Below are 10,423 nucleotides of genomic sequence, written 5' to 3'. Positions count from 1 at the left end.
TCATGAGAACTTACCACTTACCCTCCATCGAGGTCCTAAGGCCCTCAGCAATAATTAGCAGAGGAGTGTTGATATACTGTACTCAATAGATCTTCCCTATGCCACCTTTAATGGTGACTTGGCCTTTCCCCCCTCTCCTCCATACAGGGTTTGATAATAATGATATTAGATTTAATGTTTCTATTCTCTATAGAGTTTATTGTAAGTTTGCTACTTCTATTCTTACCAGAGTTGTTTTAAATTGCAATGCCATCCCATATGCTTGTACGGAAAATGTTATATTCTTCCCCGGTATGCTGCGGGGGATAGTCACTGCTCCCCCCCAACCTAGTGCGTTCTCTCTATGGCGGGGTTTCCGGTTGTAGAGACCACGCACTATAAAGTCGGGCGATTCGGATTTTCCCATTTCGTACCAGCCTTTTCATGCTTCGCCTTACGTACTTGTTCTAATGTTTTTCTGTTCTTCTCCCACTATTCTTCCTCTTTCTCCTGCTTACCCCTCTCTGTCTTTGCTCCTCTCTATGGTCGGTTGGCCCGGGTGGATCCCGGACTTAGACATATTTTCTACCCACATCTGGACTTATGGCCCCCTTGAATATATTAACGTTAAATGTAAAGGGTCTTAACTCCCCAAATAAGCGGGTTAAAGCATTTCGCACTTTCGTATCCTTACAGGCCGGCATAGTGGCACTCCAAGAGACGCACTTCTCCTTGCACAATACCCCCAAGTTTTTCAATAACAAATATCCTTTAGTATACACGACCTCTGCAGCTACGAAGCAGTGGGGTGTCCTCCTGGCTTTCCATCGTTCCCTCCCATTTACTCTTGCCTCTGCTATCAAGGACCCTGAGGGCCGTTATATAATTTTAATAGGCTCCCTCCAAGAATCGGACGTCACTCTCGTCTCTTATTATGCTCCCAATTCTAATCCCATTCCCTTCTTTTCACACCTCTTTCAGGTGATCAAAACCCACCTTAAAGGCACCTTGATCATGTGCTGGGACTCAAATCTAGTCATTCATCCATCCATTGATAAATCTCCCTATGCACCAGACCATCAATCATTATCGATTCAATTTCGATCCCTGCTTCAACAATATTCTCTACTAGATACCTGGAGGGAATGTAACCCTATAAAGAAAAATTATTCCTTTTATTCCAACCCTCATAATTCGTTCTCTAGAATAGACCACATAGCATCTTCCCCAATATTGATCCAATCCTCTATACACCCGATTACCTGGTCTGACCATTGTGCAGTGATTACCACTATCTCTTCACTCATACCACAATCTAAGGAAAGGTCTTGGCGCATGAATGATAAATATCTAAAAAACCAATCCTTTTGCCTTGATGTTGAAGTAGCACTACGTGATTATCTCGTGGACAATGCCACCCCGGAGACCCCTTCCATTCTCTTATGGGAAGCTCATAAACCAGTCATACGGGGCAAGTGTATTTCCACCGCTTCCTTTCTTAAGAAAGATAGGCTGGAACGTTTACAACAATTTGAATCTGATTACCAGCACCAATTCCTATTGTTCCAGACTGCCCCTTCGGAAATGAATAAGTCTAATTTAGACAAAACTCGAATGGAGTTAGACTTGCTTCTTTCGGAAGCGGCAGACAAAACCTTGCGCAGGGCCTATCATACTATATGTACTAAAGCCAACAAGCCAGACACTTTTCTGGCTCTCCGCCTTAGACACCCTGAGCGAACCCACAAACCAATTAGGCTTAAAGTAAATAAAGGGGCCCATACTAGTAATCCAGCTAGAATAGTAACTGAATTTTCCAAACGCCTGGCCAAGCTATACCAACCTCCTGCCCCTTTTCCCAGGATAGGGCTGAGGCCCTATTCCGTGATCTACCGATCCCCTCCCTCTCAACCCCGATTCGCACTACCATTGAGGCAGAGATTTCGCCTCTTGAGGTACTCCAGGCTATCAAATTGCTTAAACCTCATAAGCAACCTGGCCCAGATGGGTTTACAGGGCTATACTATAAAAAATTTGCAGATATCCTGGCCCCTCTGCTGGCGAACTCTTTCAACGCCCTGTTAAGGGGGGCGCCTTCGGTAGTGACACACTCACGGCCTCCGTCTCTATGATACCGAAGCCTGATACCGACCACACCGTCTGGTCTAATTACAGACCCATATCGCTTTTAAATCTTGACATAAAACTCCTAGCAAAGATTTTATCTTCACGTTTGAACCCACACATTGGAGGGCTGATCCATAGAGACCAGGTTGGGTTCATCCCCAAACGCCAAGCGAGTGACAATGTACGCTGGGTTATTTTACTACAGCATTTAGCCAGATCCCGAGGTATTCCCATGCACCTTTTATCTCTTGATATCTGTAAAGCTTTTGACACCGTGTCTTGGCCCTACCTTAAGCACATACTACAAAGATGGGGTTTTGGCCCGCATTTCCTCCGCTGGATTGACGCCCTATATGCTCACCCTCAAGCATTTGTCCGTTACTCCGGCTTCAGTTCTAGCAGATTCCCAATCCAACGAGGCACTAGGCAGGGGTGCCCTTTGTCCCCCCTGCTTTTTGCTCTCGCCATCGAACCGTTAGCAGCCCTGATCAGATCCAACCCCGACATCCAAGGATTAGAGATACCCTCCACGACCCATAAATTATGCCTCTTTGCGGATGACGCTCTTCTCTTTATCACCTCACCCCATACTACCCTGCCAAACCTTTTTAAGGTCCTTGACACATTCGCACAAGTCTCGGGTCTCGAGGTAAATCAGGCTAAATCCAGAGCCCTTGCTATGTCCCTCCCTACAGAGACCCTCCAATGTTTGCGTGATAACTATCCATTTCAATGGTCCACATCTTATATTCCCTACTTAGGAGTTAAACTGACTAGTAACCCAGCCCATTTATACCAAGCTAACTATCTACTCATGTTACGTAATCTTTCATCACTCCTTAATTCCTGGCAACCCCTATGTGTCTCCTGGCTAGGACGCATTGCGGTTGTAAAAATGTCCCTGCTGCCCAAATTGCTATACTTATACAGAGTACTCCCAGTCACGGTCCCGCTATACTTCCATAAGGCTATTCAAAGTCGAACTTTCAAGTATATTTGGGGTAATACGAGGCCTAGGATTTCTAAGACTGTTCTTTTTCGACATAAGCTCAGAGGGGGCCTGGGGATACCACATTTTAAAAATTATTACTACGCAGCTCAGTTGTCGCAAATGGCCCTTTACCACGCTATATCTGAAATCCCACTATGGGTCAGTCTGGAAGCAGTTGAGGCTCACCCTATATCTGTTTCAAATATACTTTGGCTCCCCCCTCAGACATACAGATTACTTACTAATCCCGTTACATGTCATTCCCTCAAAATATGGCGCATGGTACGCACCCCTTTTAAATTGCAATCTCCTCATCTGCCCTTGCTCTCGTTTATGGGTCACCCGAACTTTTATCCGGCCTACACGGAGCCAGGCGCCTTTTTGGCTTGGTCCCGCGCACGTCTTACCCGAGTGTGTGACCTGTCTTCAGGTAATTCCTTCACAACATTCCCTGACCTGCTGACCCAGGCCCAACTGCCCCCTAGAGAATGTTTTCACTACCTTCAGATAGTTCATTTTTTTCAGACGCACATTAAGTCCAGTCCCAATCTCAACTCTATGTCCCCATTTGAATCCATATGCTCCTCTGATCCACATGCCCCAAGCATTATCTCATGTCTTTATACCTGTCTCTCCACCGTATCTGAAGACCTCCCACGTTACGCTGCTATGTGGGCTGCAGATCTGTCACTTAATCTTGATGCAGAGTCATGGACTGATATATGGACCAATACTTCCTCACAGAACGTAGTGGCCTCTGAAGCGAACTATAAGGTCCTGATGAGGTGGTATTTGGTCCCCTCTAGAATTTCTAAATTTGTACCTAACTACTAACCCGACTGTTTTAGGGGTTGCAAAGATCGGGGCACTCATGTTCACATATGGTGGACTTGTCCCATCGTGAAAAATTTTTGGTCCATGATCTTTCAATTACTATCTATATTGATGCAGCACCCCATAGATCCCAACCCAGCAATGGCCTTGCTAAATTGGCTACCCCAAGATTTTACTAAAGCCCAAAACCGACTCTTTCTTCAAGTAACAACTGCGGCTAAACAAACGATTGCGAAAGCCTGGAGGACACCTTCCCTGAATATAACTGAAACAAAACATAGAGTCACGCAGGCTATGATTCATGATAAGATAGAGGCAGTCATCCTAGATAGGATCCCATTATTTAATAAAATATGGCAACCTTGAGTAGACCATTACCTACCGAAAGATTTCGATACTCGTCTCATGGCTCCTTAGCCCAGAATGGGCGCAAAAATACTGTCCGTGGTTCGCGTGGGCCTTCCGACCATTCCCATTCCCTCTTACCTCTTCTACCCTATCCTCTGGTATTTCCTCTTTCCCTTATTGTGTCCCTATTTCTCTTTCTTTCCTCTCATTCCTCTCCCTTTTTCCTAATTCTTTTTCCCTCACTTTCTTTCTTCTTTACGTAAAACTTATCTCGCGGAACTCTTCTATCTACAGTCACCTCTGGTAATAGTTGTTATTTCAACGATGTTTGTTAAATGACTCTCCTTCTTCTGAGTTCGTAAGTTTGCTTTTACCCGGTCCCCTCCTGGGATACCGTATATCTGCTATACTTTATGTATAAATGGTCCATGGGCCTGTTTTAGAATCTTCTAATGTAACTTCTTCTGCAAACTTAAGATGCAGCCTATCTGGTTACTCTTTGTTACTGCTATCATTGTAAATTGTTCTGCTTATTCTAGTGTGAATTATTTGACTTCTCAATAAAACTATTTGAAAAGGAATTATGGTGCTGCCATCCTGCTGCTGTCCTGCCACCACCCCACCCCCCCTTGATAAGCGGCACAAACAGACGAACACAATGAATCTAGTTGCAGCGGGGGATGGGGGGGAGGTCCTGCCGTCTGCTCACCGAATGTTGAGGTTGATAAGCAGGGGGGGTTTTGGGCTGCAGTCAGCGCCGCAGAACATCACTTAATTTACCTCCTTCTGCCGCTGGACTGAGCGGATGAGTGCCAACGTCACTTCCGTGAGTGACGTCGGAAGCTCTGCTCATTGGATATGAGTCTATGCGCTGCACTCACCCGCCTGGCCGGAAGCTGTGGCGCGCTCGACCGCGCCACATAGCAAGTTTTTTTTGGCCAAATGAAGCGCCTCGTCTGCAATCTTGTGATTGCATTGACATGGCGCTTCCCATATTGCAGTGCGCCCGCTGCCCAGCGCCGGGACGCAGTGCACATAAGGACATTTTTAAAAAAAATTATTTAAAGGGACATGTTTAAATATTTTTTTTTTCTTTTTAACATTTTTATTTTCTTTTTACTGCCTGGGGGGGGGGGGGGCGGCGCCCAGGCGCCCCCTATGGGCGGGCCGCCACTGACCCCGACCCCGGGTCACCGCCACCTAAAGCCCAAAGACTGGCCCCTTCACGGGCCTCCAGCCCCCCACATTACCAAGGAGGATCCCCGACCTCCTCAGCACACTCCGGGGGCCCCACAGCTTTCTCCTCACAAGAAGGAGAGGGGCGGAATCGGCCACCTCCCCTGGCCCCTGCATCTGAGTGGGCAGGGATGTGGGACTCCCCTTTTGAGCCCGCTTCCCCCACACATGTCGATGGGCCCGTGGGTCCTGGACCCCTGCCACCCCGTCTCCGCCCAGATCGGGGCGACCCTGGGGAGCCAAATCCCCCACCGCTACACCCACAGTGGCAGTTATACTTGCAAGCGATACCCACCAAAGAGGATTTTAAGCAATTGATTGAAGACGTCAAATCCACGTGCAGAGTGGAAATACAAATGCTCCACTCTGGCCTCAAGCACCTTGCGGACCGGGTGGAGATGGCAGAGGAGGAGATTCAGGAGACCAAAATAGTGGTCCACAGGACCCAAACACAAGGGGCTGACCATCATCTGTTACTGAGAGATATGCAACATCATGTGGAGGACTTGGATAACAGAGGGCACAGGCATAACATAAGAGTGCGGGGGATTCCGGAGTCTGATGGCCCAGAGGACGTTCAGATTATCTTGCAGGAAGTATTTAATACCCTCCTAGGGGAACCCACCACCACGTTTATTGAGATGGACAGAGCCCATAGGGCCTTGTGCCCCAAAAATGCTAACTCCAGCCCAGAGACATCATCTGTAGAGTTAACTCGTTTCACCTTAAAGAGGACATCATGAGGCAAGCCCGCTTGGCCCGAGTGGTGACCTTCCGGGATCTTCCAGTGCAACTTTTTCCGGACCTCTCCTGGATCACCCTGCAAAAACGCAGACTTCTCCAGCCGCTGCTCCGCACCTTGCAGGAGGCCAACATTCCTTGTCACTGGGGTTTCCCGTTTAGCCTCACCGCCAAACATAAAGGCAAATCGGCCTCCCTGCGGTACCCTGAAGATCTACAGGCCTTCTGTGAGGATTTGGGCATCCGCCCTCCCCAGATCTCCGATTGGGACCATGTGGCTACTCGCTGGCAGAAGGTTCCATCTCGCCAATGACCCAGAAACCGGGATGCGCCTAAAAAGTCTAGTCGACAGGGCTTTGGCTGACACACCCAGCCCCAATTTTTTCTTTGGGACTCTTTTTTCTCATTTGTTGACCCACTCCGCCCTTGTGGCTATAGGGATGAAGGTTCACTGTTCTCTTGACTGATCAGTGGTCTAGTGCCTGGACGTTACATTGCTGCTGGTCCCTGTTGTTTCTATTCCCCCCTCCCCCCTGGTGCCTTAACATTGACTTCCTGCTCTTAGGCTGGCATTTGTGAGACTCGAGAGAGTGGGTTCCCCCTCGCTCTCATGACCCCCCCTCCTTCTCGAGTACACAAGTGGTGTACCCGGGGCCCTAGGCTCCTCTTTGCACTTACTGTTGCAATTCATATTTTATCGTTTTTTTTTTCAGCCCGCACTAACTCATTCATTCCTAGGAGCTGAATGAGGAGAACTGGACTCCCATGTGGCCGCCTGGCCCAGGCCTTGAGCGCTGGGTCGGGTGGCCCCCTGGGAATCCGAGCAGACCCGAGTGATTTGCTCCCTCAGGGTCGAGTAATGCTATATGTCTGGTCCTGTTATGGATCCATGTTTTCTTTACGAATTCTCTTTTGTTGCTCTAACGTATTTCTCTTCTCTCTCCCTTCTTCTCTCCCCCTCTCCTTTTCCCTTTGTCACCATTCCGCAGTCTGTAGGTTCCGGAGACGTAGTGGCTGGGTCCTCCGGCTGGGGCAAGCCTGCTCCTGGCTCCTGGCGGTCATAACTGGACGTCGCTATCGGGTAAGATTCCGTCTACACACCTATCCCCCCCACATGACTTGACTGATGGCTAAGATTCTATCCCTGAATGTTTATGGCTTAAATTCAAACAGGAAACGGCATCTGGCGCTAAGGGAATTTAAACAGTCAGGAGCAGATATTGTCCTAGTTCAGGAGACACATTTTGACAAAGGGGGATCCTTTGCCTTCGCCTCCAGACACTTTCCCCTCGCGTATCTATCCTCAGGGTCCCATAAGAGAGCAGGGGTGGCTATCCTGATCCGACATGGAACACCGTTTACTTATATTGACCACTACAGCAACCCTCGGAGGGGCTTCCTGACACTTAAGGGTAAGTGGCAGTCGCAACCGATTACCCTGTGTACTCTGTATGCTCCAAACGTCCATCAGCATAGCTTTCTCTCCAGAGTCTTATCACGTCTCTTCAAAGCCGATCATGGATATTTGGTGGTGGGCGGAGACTTTAATCTAGCTCATTCGGCTGCGGAGGACCGCCTAGTGGCGACCACCCGCGTGCCTTCGATTAAGGCCCTCAGGGACTCGAAACTCTTTCGGCAACTCACCCGACGTTATGCACTCTTCGGTGCCCGGCGAGCCCTCCACCCAGGGGATCGGCAATATACGTATTACTCAGCCCCCCACCAGATGCACTCCCGCATCGATTATTTCTTTACCAATAATGCTACATTGAGAGCGACATGTAGTGCTTTTATCCTACCGATCTCATGGTCGGATCATGCCCCGATCGTGCTTACCCTGGAATTGGGCTCCCCGGTAGCTCGGCCCTATAATTGGAAACTGAACACCTTCCTTCTACAACACCTTCCCTCCCAATCGGAATTATTTTTGACCCTGAACCACTATTCTACAGAAAATATGACCCCAGATGTTTCCCTCCCCACCTTGTGGGAGGCCCACAAGGCGGTCATACGAGGTAAATGTATGGCACTTTCAACAGCCATGAAGAGGGACATCGCGGCCACCAAATTAAACACAGAGAAGGAGGTCAGACAGTTAGAACAGAAATTACAAACCTCTCCGTCCCTGCCACTCCTCGGAAAAATCACAAACCTGCGTTCGGCGCTCGGAGACTTGGCACTCCGCCGGGTAGAAAAAGCTCTTCTGCGGATGAAACAGACGTACTATGATAGGGGCAATAAGGCGCACTCTCTCTTAGCAAGGAAACTTAGAGACAAAGCCCTCCTGTCCGCTCCACATCAGATCAAAAATAAACTCAATAAGGTTGTCTCCCACCCCAAAGATGTCGTTGACACGTTTGCAGGCTTCTATGCAGAGCTATATAATAGCCCTGACATCCCCAGCAACCCCCTACCGGCCGAGCTCTCGCATCGTATGCAGCAGTACCTATCAGACAGTGGCATCCTTCGTATTCGAGAGTCAGACCTAGCCTCTTTAAATGCGCCCATCACAGAAGAGGTAGAACTGACCATTAAGTCCCTCCCAGCGCACAAATCCCCGGGTCCAGACGGCCTGCCCTATGAATATTATAAAGCATTTCTACCCCTCCTACTCCCGCACATGAGTAGACTTTTTAATGCTTTCTTACAGAACACCCCATCCCCTCGGATATGCAACGTTCCTTCCTTACCTTGATCCCTAAACCAGATAAGGACCCCAGCCTCTGTGCCAATTATAGGCCCATAGCGCTCCTGAAAGCAGACTTGAAAATCTTCACAAAACTGCTATCTCTGCGTCTCAACATGGTCCTACCCTCCCTTATTCACAAAGACCAGATGGGTTTTGTCCCTCTCCGCCAGGCTGGGGATAACACTAGGAGGGTAAGAGATCTGATCGACGTGGCGAATAGGGAGAGTGTGCCATCCTTGCTCCTAAGTCTGGACGCGGAGAAGGCCTTTGATAGATTGGGGTGGCCCTTCTTGTTCGCCACATTGACCCACATAGGGATAGGGGGACCTTTTTTGCGGGCCATACGTCATCTTTACTCCAACCCATCCTCTCAAGTAAAGACCCCCTTCGCCACCTCTTCGACCTTTTCTATCTCCAATGGCACACGTCAGGGATGCCCTCTGTCACCCTTATTGTTTGCTCTCTGTATAGAGCCAAAACGGACCTGCTTCAATTCATGTGGAACTACAAACACCACAGAATACCTCGATCTGTCATGACTGCCTCCCGATCAGATGGGGGTTCAGCGTTCCCTAATCTAGTTAAGTACTACCAAGCGGCCCAACTCCGCGCGGTTGCTTCCTGGTTTACCCAAAGATCTTATAACCGCTGGACGGAAATCGAGAAGTTATGGTTGGCCCCAAATCACCCTAACATTATGCTCTGCAGTGCGGCGACATTGATCCCCCAGTCCCGATTACTGGGATCCATGTCCCACCTGCAACGCCTCTGGCGTAAGCTCTCTAAAGTGTTTGGCTTGACCTCGGATAAATCGCTCCTGACCTCCTTTATATGCAACCCCCAGGTGCCAGATAGCTTATCCCATCAGATGTCACACCCTTGGTCTTCCCGAAACCTCTTCCACCTGGGGGGCCTGGTGGAGCCCAGATCGAGGAGACTACTGCCCTACGTTGACCTCAAATCCAAATTCGACCTCCCCCGTCAGGGATTCTACAGTTATTTGCAAATCCGTCACTTTGCCCAGACCATCTCCTCCGACCTACGCTTCTCTCCGCCTACCTCATTTGAAAACATTATTCTAGCAGGCACAGTCCAGAGAGGGATGATCTCTGATATTTACAAAATAATTAATGCATTTCCTATGGGTTCTAAAGGCAAACATGCATACATGCTCAAATGGGAGGAGGCGCTGGGTGAGGTGTTCACGGAGGAGCAATGGCGGGTGATATGGTCACAGGCATCCAAAAGCTCCATATGTACACTCTACTCTATAATCATAAATTAAAAGCTGTGTAAATTCCAGAAAATTTACTCTCGTTTGTAGACGCTATAACTTTTGCGCAAACCAATAAATATACACTTATTGACATTTTTTTTTTTTACTAAAGACATGTGGCTGAATACATTTTGGCCTAAATGTATGACTAAAATTTAGTTTATTGGATTTTTCTTATAACAAAAAGAAAATATCTTTTTTT

Source organism: Lithobates pipiens, unplaced genomic scaffold, assembly GCF_037356315.1.
Source record: "Lithobates pipiens isolate NorthernLeopardFrog02 unplaced genomic scaffold, aLitPip1_a1.2 Scaffold_10, whole genome shotgun sequence".
Classification (NCBI taxonomy): Eukaryota; Metazoa; Chordata; class Amphibia; order Anura; family Ranidae; genus Lithobates; species Lithobates pipiens.
This window is presented reverse-complemented; position numbering follows the sequence as displayed.